Below are 11,213 nucleotides of genomic sequence, written 5' to 3' on the forward strand. Positions count from 1 at the left end.
GGTTCTGACTCATCTGTGAGGTTTTGTGATCCGAAATTAAATGCTGGTAAAAGTGTTTAGTAAAATTAGTAAAAAAAAAAAATTAGGAAAATGAGGTGTCAGATTTAATTTCTCCTTGAACTACAGTGATAATTTTATGTGCAGAAACTGGAACACTACTGAATGTAGAATGTAGGATTTTTCTAGAAATAAAGAAATGTTCTCAAACAGATTATTTAACTGTCTGCACGATTAGATTTATTTGACTGATATGAAAAATGTACAATGTCTCACAATCTGTTTTTGGCTTTGGTAAAGACTGTTTCTTCAGAAATAAAACTTGTGTGTGTGTGTGTATATATGAATGAGAGAGAGAGAGAGTTGGGTATTAATATTTCAAGTTAAATTTAACTGTTGATTGTGTGGTTAATTGGACCAAAACATACTGAGTGAGCTCAAGCTATTTTGTTAACAAATCCTACTTAAAGTGCATATATTTAAACGTGTCTAGTAAATAGTTACTATATTTTTATAATCCTTCTGTTGTCTTTGAATAGTTATTTGCATTGAAGCCTTGACATTTACCTTGGGCTATCACCTAAAGGTAAACAAACAGTGTGGGAGGTTATATGGTCCTTAATATTTAAAGGTAAGTCAAAATACATTTATTTAAAGAAGATTTAAGGCTCATTAGTTCAAGCAGTCTTGCTATACAGTTCTTAGTCCCATAAACAGACGACAAAGTACAACATACATTAAAGGTAGATACACCAATCTATTTAAAGAACTCAGGATAGCCACCCCTATTAATGCCTGTACAGCAAAGGGGCGCTACATGTGTAAACGTGTGTCATATTAACACATTACGTGTTGTCCTTGGCTACACACAGTGTTAAGTATGCTTAAAACACCAACACAAAAATTATTTGACACAAATATAGTTAATGACAATCATGCACTATGATTTCAACACATTTATCATGAAATATTAACAATAAGATTCACAAAGTTAGGACATTAAAGCGTTTCTCACTTTATAACGTTCCCGTTCCTTCCCAACACTTAAAAGATGTTTATGGACTGAAGACTCCAAGTGATGAAGTGTTCAGGTGTTATTTTTGTCCCGTTCTTCCTGTGAACAGGTCATAAGGTGTGGAACAGTTTGGGGTCGTCAGTGATATAAAATTTTTCATTTTTAAATTCTCCACACATTCTCTATTGGGGACAGAGGGGACACGCCCTCTTCTTCCACAGCCACGCCTTTGTAACGTGTACAGAATGTGGTTTTGCATTGTCTTGTTGAAATCTCCCTGGAAAAGACGTCGTCCTGAAGGCAGCAGATGTTGCTCCAAAATCTCAGTGTACTTTTCTGCATTAATGCTCCATCACAGAAGTGCAAGTTACCTTTGCCAAGGGCGCTGACCCAACACCATACCATGGCACACCCTGGCTTTTGGACTTTACATTCCCGTGTTTATTTATTACTTTTTGTACCAAATAAGGACAGTACAAGCCACAAATACATAATGCATATAATAAATAATAATTGCCTATCAATATCTACATTATTAGAAGTGGAACTTTTGTTTCTGGTAGGGATGTCCCGATCCGATCACGTGATCGGAAATCGGGCCCGATCACATGGTTTCAGACTCGATCGGAATCGGGCATTGCCTCCCGATCAGGGATCGGATATATATCTATATAATATATTCTCATTTTTAACACATCAATAGCTATGCGTTGGCACAGAGTGAGACCAGACCTCTTGTCTCAACACAGCAACATCAACGCGTGCGGCATGACATCACTTTGTAGCGGAGACGCTATTGGTTATTGGCTGCCTGTTGCCGGCAAAGTTGAACACGGAAGCAGTTCGAAGCGGAAAGCAAAGCATGAGATCTTTTTTTTTTTCGTTGGATGACAAAAGAAACGGGCTCAAACCTGAAAGGGTAGAAATGCTTGTTTTCATCAAGAAAAACGTTCATTTTCTTAATTGAAATTACTGTACACCACTGAGAGATGCGTTCTTAAAAGCAAATTACCGGCACTGTGGCACTTTATTTTTTTTTTTACTTGTTTACATTCCTGCCAGGTATTTTAAGGTTGTTTTTTAAAATTTATTTATTGTTCAAACTGCCTCACGCAAGTGCTCTGTTTGCTAACGGAGTTGTTGGATGTTAAAATAAGGTGTTAAATAAAAAATGAGGAACATCCTGGATCTGTTTCTTTCCTCGTTTTTATTTTTTATGGATTATAAGAAGTATCGGATCGGGACTTGGTATCGGCAGATACTCAAAATCAAATGATCGGTATCGGATCGGAGGGCAAAAAAACCTGATCGGGACATCCCTAGTTTCTGGAATATAAATAAATAAAACACAGTAAACCCACATGTTGAGACAGAAAGTCAAGTCAACTTTATTGTCAAATATGCTCTACATGCTCGACATAGAGCACAGATGAAATTTCAGTCCTCTCTGACCCACGGTGCAAACAGGCAATGCAATAAATACAAATAGAATAGAATAATTGAAAAAAACAAACAATATAAACAGTATAAACACTAGATAAGAACTAGACGTAGACTAAGCACTCATATATACATACATAATTTACACACACACACACACATATATATATGTGTGTGTATTTTATATATATATATATATATATATATATATATATATATATATATATATGTGTGTGTGTGTGTGTGTGTGTATATATATATATATATATATATATATATATATATATATATATATACACATACATACACACACACACACACACAAATTGTTGCAAATAAAAGGTCAAGGGCATTTGAGGTATAGCAGGTAAACATGAAATGAGCAGTATAAACAAACTAGCAGCTGTTAAGGTGAGGTAGTGCGGAATAGTGCAAATGAGCGAGGTAAAGTGAGATGTGCGGTCCCTGAGTTCAGTGTGTTCATGAACGATGAGATGTAGATATATATGTGTGTGTGTGTGGGGGGGGGGGGGGGGGGGACTGTGAGGATGACATGTCAGATGCTGAAAGGGGGGCAGGGGGGTGTGCGGGCAGAATCTGTGGCAGGGGGCAGAGGGGGGAGGAGGGGCAGAACAGGGAGGGAGTTGAGCCTCCTGACCGCCTGGTGAAAGAAACTGTTCGTGAGCCTGCTGGTTTTGGCCCGGAGACTCCGCAGTCTCCTCCCCGACGGCAGCAGGCTGAAGAGGCTGTGAGATGGGTGGGTGGGGTCACCTGCAATCCTGATGGCTTTGCGGGTGAAGCGGGAGTTATAGATATCCATTAGAGAAGGGGGAGAGACACCAATGAAAGAGAAAGCCATAGCATTCTACTTTTAAATTTAAAATAAGTTTGAAATCACGTAGGCATTTTTACTCAACTGTACTAATTCCATGTCATCACTGTCTGAATTAGTATTTTTCAGTAAAATATTCAAGACTTTTTGAACAAAAACACACCCCTTTATCTGCACTGCAGCACCTGACCAGTTTCTAATCGGCTAAGTCATGAGCGCGCGCGTGCACGCCAACCAAATCCAGTTAACGACTCCTGGAACTACAGCATATTTACTTCATGTGTGGAACCTCAGGCTGTTTGGTGCCTGCGTGTGTGTGGGGTTGAGTCCCGCTCGCTGATACTGCTGTGAACTCATCTTCTACCGCTCTCACGCCCTGAACCTCACAAACACAACACAGTGTAAAATACGGCCTGCTGCTGTAAACAACAACAACAAACATCAACCATCACCACACTAATCTGTTTAACGGAACAGAAATCTTATTTCCCTGAATACATGCAAGTCCGTGAATGCAGACTAAGAAGAAGGGAAACTGAAAACATTTTAATTTTATTTCTAAAAACCCTGTCTATAGAAAAGTGTTCATCTATAATCACAACCTGATTTATTAGTTCTAGACAATAAGTTTTCCATAAACAGACATTTCTCCTCCTCATTTCTCTCAGACTTTACTGCAGAGGCTCACAGACACATCCCATTATAGATTTCACTCTCAACATCTGGAAATTACAACAACACACCTGGATTCCTCGACAGAAAAATTAGGACTTGTGAAGAAACTGAGATCAATAAAAGGTCTTCTGTGGTCATTGGAGACATTTTACGACAGAAAAAGTCAGATTTGTGAAGTATTTTGATATAAACGGTGAGGTTTCTAAATGATTTGATGAGCAGAGCCGCCTCTTAATGACTTCATATGATTCCTGTGTGAATATTTAACAAGAAAAAACAAAACCACTCCAGGATAAATATAATAAAAGACTGCTAATATCTGTAGATAACAGATGACCAAACTGGGAGTAAATATTTATTCCTTCACACTCTGACAAACTCCGAGCAATAATCCCGGCCTGTTCTGTAATATGAGGAGTTTTTAGGTTTAAACAGCAAATAAAAATCAGCTCCTTTGGATTGTGATGCTAATTCATCCAAGTTAGCAAACATGCTAACATGACCGGTTTCTCCTCGCTTAGAAAGCTAACTATAGTGAAGCCGAATTATTTTCCATGTCGGAATTAAAGAGTTTAAACTTGTGCTTTTCTGCCAGAATGGCTGCTTTTCTGTGCAGAGTTTTTGTACCTTAAAGCAGAAATGAATTCTCTCCATCCGGTTCTGCGCCCTGAACTGCCGGTAAAGCGGACCAGTGACAGAGCGCGTGAACACCGCAGCAATAACCGGCATCTACTTCCGGTTACAGATTTCAAACTAAAAGTCACGGTTACGCTGGGAATTAAAAAGACAGCTTGTGCCATCTCTGTGCAAAAATTTGTGCACCCTGGCATGAAATTAAGAAAATGTAATCTGTACAAGTAATCTGTCTTTTTGATTTCATTTATTTGGCAATAAAAGTACATGTATATAAAATGCATTAAAAAAAACAATACATTGTCGAGGATAAACACAAAAAAGCAATAAACTTATTTCCATTGTGGTCCTCTGCTCTGGGAAGAAAAAGAAAATGACAACCAGCAAAAGGCACATGAACACATTAAAGCTGGACTGCCTTTCAGATTTTTCAAGTGTAGGTCATAAAAAGAATTTTCCCCGACACCCAATTATTTTTGTTGAGTGACCGAAAGCTACTGAATTCGAATCACAGACTCACAATTTTATTAGGTTTTTTTTTAATGGAGCAATTGATGAATTTAAGGCCATGTGGCCCAAAATTCTCCGCTATTTTTTCCTGCTTCACCATGACCCAATTCAAGATACTACGTCATGCATCACGTGGTGGGCTTTCCCCGTTCGCGCAAGGCATTGTGGGATAATGTCATGGTGTGCGAGTGTGACAGATGTAAGTGCAGATATGTTCAATACTACACAGTGCGATCTGAGCATAAAGTGCGTGAAGCACAAACAAAGAAAACAGTCCGAATCAACAAGCGAGATAGAAAACGAGGAAACAGGCAGGAGGTCAACCGAGGTGCAAACAGGATATCGAAGGCAAAACTAGACAAGATCAAGAGATGAGAAACAGGAGTCGAGAAACCAGGAAGTCAATAGGAACAGGAAACAAGGCTCAGTATGGCACACAAGACGTAGCGTAATACTTCGCATTGTCCTTGCATCAGCGCAGTCCTTAAATAGACAAACATAGTTTGTTGATTAAAGACAGGTGCGCCTTGTTGACAGCGCAAGTGCCAGAGCTTGTTAGGAGCATGCACAGCCTGAGGCGCGTTTTCAGGTGCACACGCCAAGAAGCGCAGGACTGACAGATACACATTTGAAACAGGAGAGAAAAATGGAGGACGTGAGTGTGCGAATGAAACGTGAAAGAGCGACTACAGTAACGGAAAGAAAGCGAGAAGAAAATACGTCATGTTATATACATAGGAAAGGAAACGCAGGACCAAACTAATAAATATTGGCGCTCAGCGAGCACCTCGGTGTGATCAGCTGTTCATTTAGCGACAGAATGATGGAACTGTCAGTGCACGCTCAAAGGGAAACCTGTAGATAGCAGTAATGCAACACTGTGGATGGCAGCTGCCGTAAAACCCAAAAGAAGAAGAAGAAGGTAAACCTACGCATGCGCACACGGACTTCCTCTGTCTGCTTGACTGCGCCAAGCGAGCAATTTCATGCACATTTATTTGCTTTAAGATATTTTGTGAGATATTACAGAAATAAACATATATCACAATGACCACATTTCAGAGGGAACTAAATTTCACCAAGTTTATGAAATCGAAAAGCCGTCTACTTTTAAGTTCATCAGTAAAACTATTAAAAATCTTTTCTTTGTACTTTTGTCTGGTAAATAAAGGTTCACACCAATTAAGAAATTACAGAGTTTTGTTTTTATTGCATTTTGGAAAATATCCCAACTTTTCTGGAAATGAAGTTATGAATGAAACACCATAATTCATCATGATTTAGGTTAATAATAACAAATTAATTATTCAGAATAGAAATGTTGGACAATTACAACCAACAGACTATTCAAGAGTAAATAATTATGGAGGTGATGGAGCTGGTTCAATAAATTATCATGCAAAATTGATCACACACATACAAGTCAAACATAATCTGATTTATTATATTTATTTATTACTTTCAGAGGGTACTGTATATTAGATGGAGACTTGAACAGAAAATGGTTAAAGATATAAAATAAAAATGTTTTTACACACAGTAGGATGTGTTTCCACCAGCAGTAGCAGCACAGAGAGACACAGCAGTTTGAGGACGTTTATTATTTCTGAAGAAACAGTCTTTACCAAAGCCAAAAACAGATCTTGCAACATTGTACATTTTTCATATCAATAAAATAAATCTCCTAACAGTTCAGACAGTTAAATAATCTGTTTGATAACATTTCTTTATTTCTAGAAAAATCCTACATTCGTTCGCGTTACAGTTTCTACACACAAAATTATCATTGAAGTTCAGGGAGAAATTAAATCTGACACCTCAGTTATCATTTTAGTAAACACTTTTACCAACATTTCATTTCAGATCACAAAACCTACGGGCGGCACGGTGGTGCAGTGGTTAGCGCTGTCGCCTCACAGCAAGAAGGTCCGGGTTCGAGCCCCGGGGCCGGCGAGGGCCTTTCTGTGCGGAGTTTGCATGTTCTCCCCGTGTCCGCGTGGGTTTCCTCCGGGTGCTCCGGTTTCCCCCACAGTCCAAAGACATGCAGGTTAGGTTAACTGGTGACTCTAAATTGAGCGTAGGTGTGAATGTGAGTGTGAATGGTTGTCTGTGTCTATGTGTCAGCCCTGTGATGACCTGGCGACTTGTCCAGGGTGAACCCCGCCTTTCACCCGTAGTCAGCTGGGATAGGATCCAGCTTGCCTGCAACCCTGTAGAACAGGATAAAGCGGCTACAGATAATGAGATGAGATGAGACAACATCAGTCATCAGGGGAAAACGGATCAGATTTAGATTAAAAAAAAAAGTAATTTTAACACACTGTGTTACACTTACGCCGCAGAAAATCTTCTCTGCTCTTTGGTTCTGAGGGTAAAATCATCTGAACTGCTGCAGCTGTGGAGACACAGAGACAAAATAGAGACAGAAGAATGAGACAAAAACAATTTAAAGCATGAAAATGAAAAATTAGATTCCTCACTTATTTCAGACAGAAACACCAACAAACTCCACATCTCAGTGGGGCGACTTTTAATTTAAGGCATCAACTACGATTTTCTCCAAAAATGTAAGATTAGTTTGTGGATTTGTGATTAAGTTCCTGACTGTCTGGTAAATTTATCCTGATATAATTTATAAGGCTAATGTTAATACTTTGTGATTTGATGCAGTTTTGTTCCTGCTCCCTTCTTATTGTTGTTGTGATATCAACTTCATGCAGAAATGTTTGTTCGTTAACTTGTTGACGGATCTTGTTGAATTCCTCCTCACAGATTTCCTCGACTCGTTTTTTTCAGATCTGAGAGAGATTTCTTCACTCCATCAAACGAGAGATGTTGATTGACAGTGAAGCTGGGTGAGTCGTCACATCCAGGAGAAACACAGAGAGACGGGAAACTCTACAGAGAGGAAACACAGAATAGAGAAGGAGAAAAGTGTAGGAGAGGAACGAATGAATCTCAGACTGAATCAGACCAAAGACACACTTGGGATCTCAGACAGGAACATTTATTGTTGCTGTAATGAGCTTTTAGGAGGAAACTTTGTGAGGAACAGCGCCCTCTGTAGATCAGACAGTGAGTGTTACCTGGAGGAAGTGGATGTGATCGTGTGTGTGTGAAAGCTGCTCCAGCTCAGTGACTCTCCTCTGAAGATCAGCAATCTCCTGCTCCAGTTGCTTCAGGAGTCGTTCAGCTCGACTCAGTTCAGCTTTCTCCTGAGCTCTGATCAGCTCCGTCATCTCCGAGCGCTTTTTCACCATGGAGCTGATCATCTCAGTAAAGATCCTCTCACTGTCATCTACTGCTGCCTGTGAACACTTCTGTTAGAATACACACACACACACACACACACACACACACACACACACACACACAGACAAAATGGAGGTCTAATGGGATACTCTGTAAAAATAAACTCTCTCTCGACATATTTGAGTTGTTTTTGTTAAACCCTGTGTTTTCATTCCTTGGTTTTTTTGATTGATTGATTGATTGATTGATTGATTGATTGATTGATTGATTGATTGATTGATTGATTGATTGATTCTGAACAGTAAAGAAGAAGAAAAAGAAAAGTTGGTGAATTCAAGTACCTGGGGTCAACTGTGCAGGAAAATGGGGGCTGCGATAGTGAGGTGAGAAAGTGAGTGCAGGCAGGGTGGAACAGGTGGAGAAGGATTTCAGGAGTCATTTGTGATCGGAAAGTCCCAGCAAAAGTGAAAGGTAAGATGTATAAGACAATAGTGAGACCAGCTGTGATGTATGGATTGGAGACCGTACCCTTAACGAAGAGACAGGAGGCAAAGTTGGAGGTGGCGGAGTTCAGGACGTTAAGGTTTGTGATGGGAGGTTGGACAGGATAAGGAACGAGCACATCAGAGGGACAGCACATGTGGAGAGCTTGGGAATGAAGCTAAGAGAGATGAGACTGAGATGGTATGGGCACATCCTGAGAAGAGATGCAGAGCATGTGGGAAGGAGAATGTTGAGGATGGAGCTGCCAGGCACACGAAAATGAGGAAGGCCAAAGAGGAGATACATGGATGTGGTGAGAGAGGACATGAAAGTGGCAGGTGTGGTAGAGAAGGATGCAGAAGACAGGGAGCAACGGAGATGAAAGATCTGCTGTGGCGACCCCTAATCAGGAGCAGCCAGAAGAAGAAGAATGAAATGAAAACAAGAAACATTTCCTCTCTAACTAACTAAAATGAAAAGAGACCCAAAATAAAGTCGCTTAGATGTTTGTATTGATTCGGCACTTATTAAATTATGAGTTCTGGTTTTGTGTGAAAATGGCAGCAATAACAATGTTATTTGTGTTACACAAACATTCACATCATTCAGCAATATTCTCTGTCCTGAAATACACCATGAATCCACTGACATTCAGAAAGATCAAGTTCTTACTTTATTACCTCTCCACCATTAAATGAGTTCTGAAATAACTAAAGGTTGTGATAAAGACCAGGCCTGAACACTAGCTGTTGTCAGTAAACACAGTGCCACACGACACAGACACACAGCTCAAGGCTCAGTCCTGAACTCGGGTTCGTGTCTGTGGGGAGATTTACATGCTACATGGTTGGGTGGGTTTTCTTCCGGTTCTCTGGTTTCCTTTCAAATGAAAATTAAAAAAAAGCAAATAATTTCAATGCAAACACCATAATAACAATGATGAAGAGCTTTAACACAGTCCTGTGAGTACTTTAGCTGTAAAATGCTGTAAGAAGGTTGTTGGGTGTTTAAAGTAATCAGACTGCTTGGACCTGTTCTTCTTTAGAAAAAGACACTTTGATTGGAAAAAAATCACTTCTCATTAAATGATATGAATGATTGAAATGAACTTCCTGGTTCTTTGTGTGTTATAGTGTGACAGAGAGAATGGGCGTGACTTTAAAGAGAGAGTTTTAGCGGTTTGTCTCACAACAGAAGATTCTTTCTGATTTAAACAGTCATGAAATCTGCTTTGTTCTTTGCCATGGATTTGAATGTGGTTTTTATAATCACTGAAAAATAAATTTACAGCATTCAGACACTTTACTCAGTACATTATATCTCTGTAAGTGTGATACTCCAAGATCAGCACACCTGGATTCAAGGATCTTCTCCGTTTGCTGTCTGCAGTGCCTTTTAACATCTGTCCTGTGGGTTTGGGAGCGTCGCTGTGCTGCTGTTTTCATGTCTCACCAGAGATGTTAATAGTGCATAAACGTGCTTAAACGTAGCATGAATTTTCTTTGAAACAATCTCAAAATCATTGTCAAATTCCATGTGGAGTGGGGGGTCATAACATAGGCAGGCAACATCCAACAAAGATAATCTATAATCTCAGAGAACACAGTAACTGGAAAAACTCAGAAATAAAGGCTTAGCCCTCACCACAATAATGACCTAACAATAACGAAACATCGGGCTGAAATGTACAAACCTATTAGGGCTGAACTGAAAACAGCCGAGAACAATCATGACCCAATGGGGAGATAGACCGATAACGAGACAGAGGTGCAGAAAAGACATGATTTAAAACACACTCGGGGGGATTTCCATGACAGTATCATGCTATAGGGATGTTTTCCAGCAGCAGAAACCCTGAGACTTATCAGGATTGAGGGAAAGATGAACAGATCAAAGTTAAGAGACATGCTTGAGGAAAAATGCTCAAACAAAAGCCCTCAGGACCTCAGACTGGAGTCAGTTTTCATTTTCCAACATTTGGACAATGACCCAAAACACAACCGATACAACGTGTTGATGAAAGTCTGAATGTTCTTGAGAAGCCCAGCAGGATCCTGGATATGAATCTAAATTAACATCTCTGGTGAGACACGAAAACAGCAGCACAGCGACGTTCTCAAACCCACAGGACAGATGGTAAAAGGCATTTCAGACAGCAAATGGAGAAGGTCCTTGAATCAAGGTGTACCAATCTTGGAGTATCATACTTACAGAGATATAATGTACTGAGTAAAGTGTCTGAATGCTGTAAATTTATATTGCAGTGATGATATAAAACCACATTCAAGTACATGGCAAAGAACAAAGCAGATTTCATGATTGTTTAAATCAGAAAGAATCTTTTGTTTTTAGGCAAAAAGCTAAAACTCTCTTTAA

At 39.6% G+C, this 11,213-nt stretch overlaps 1 protein-coding gene across 1 annotated transcript in view; it reads right to left on the reverse strand.

Annotated features, from left to right (window-relative positions):
* LOC132864475 (NLR family CARD domain-containing protein 3-like) overlaps positions 1–11,213 on the reverse strand; it is a 1,256,659-nt gene that overhangs the window by 55,293 nt on the left and 1,190,153 nt on the right. The window lies entirely within an intron of this gene.

The sequence above is a fragment of the Neoarius graeffei genome, chromosome 17 (genome assembly GCF_027579695.1).
Source record: "Neoarius graeffei isolate fNeoGra1 chromosome 17, fNeoGra1.pri, whole genome shotgun sequence".
In the NCBI taxonomy this organism is placed as follows: domain Eukaryota; kingdom Metazoa; phylum Chordata; class Actinopteri; order Siluriformes; family Ariidae; genus Neoarius; species Neoarius graeffei.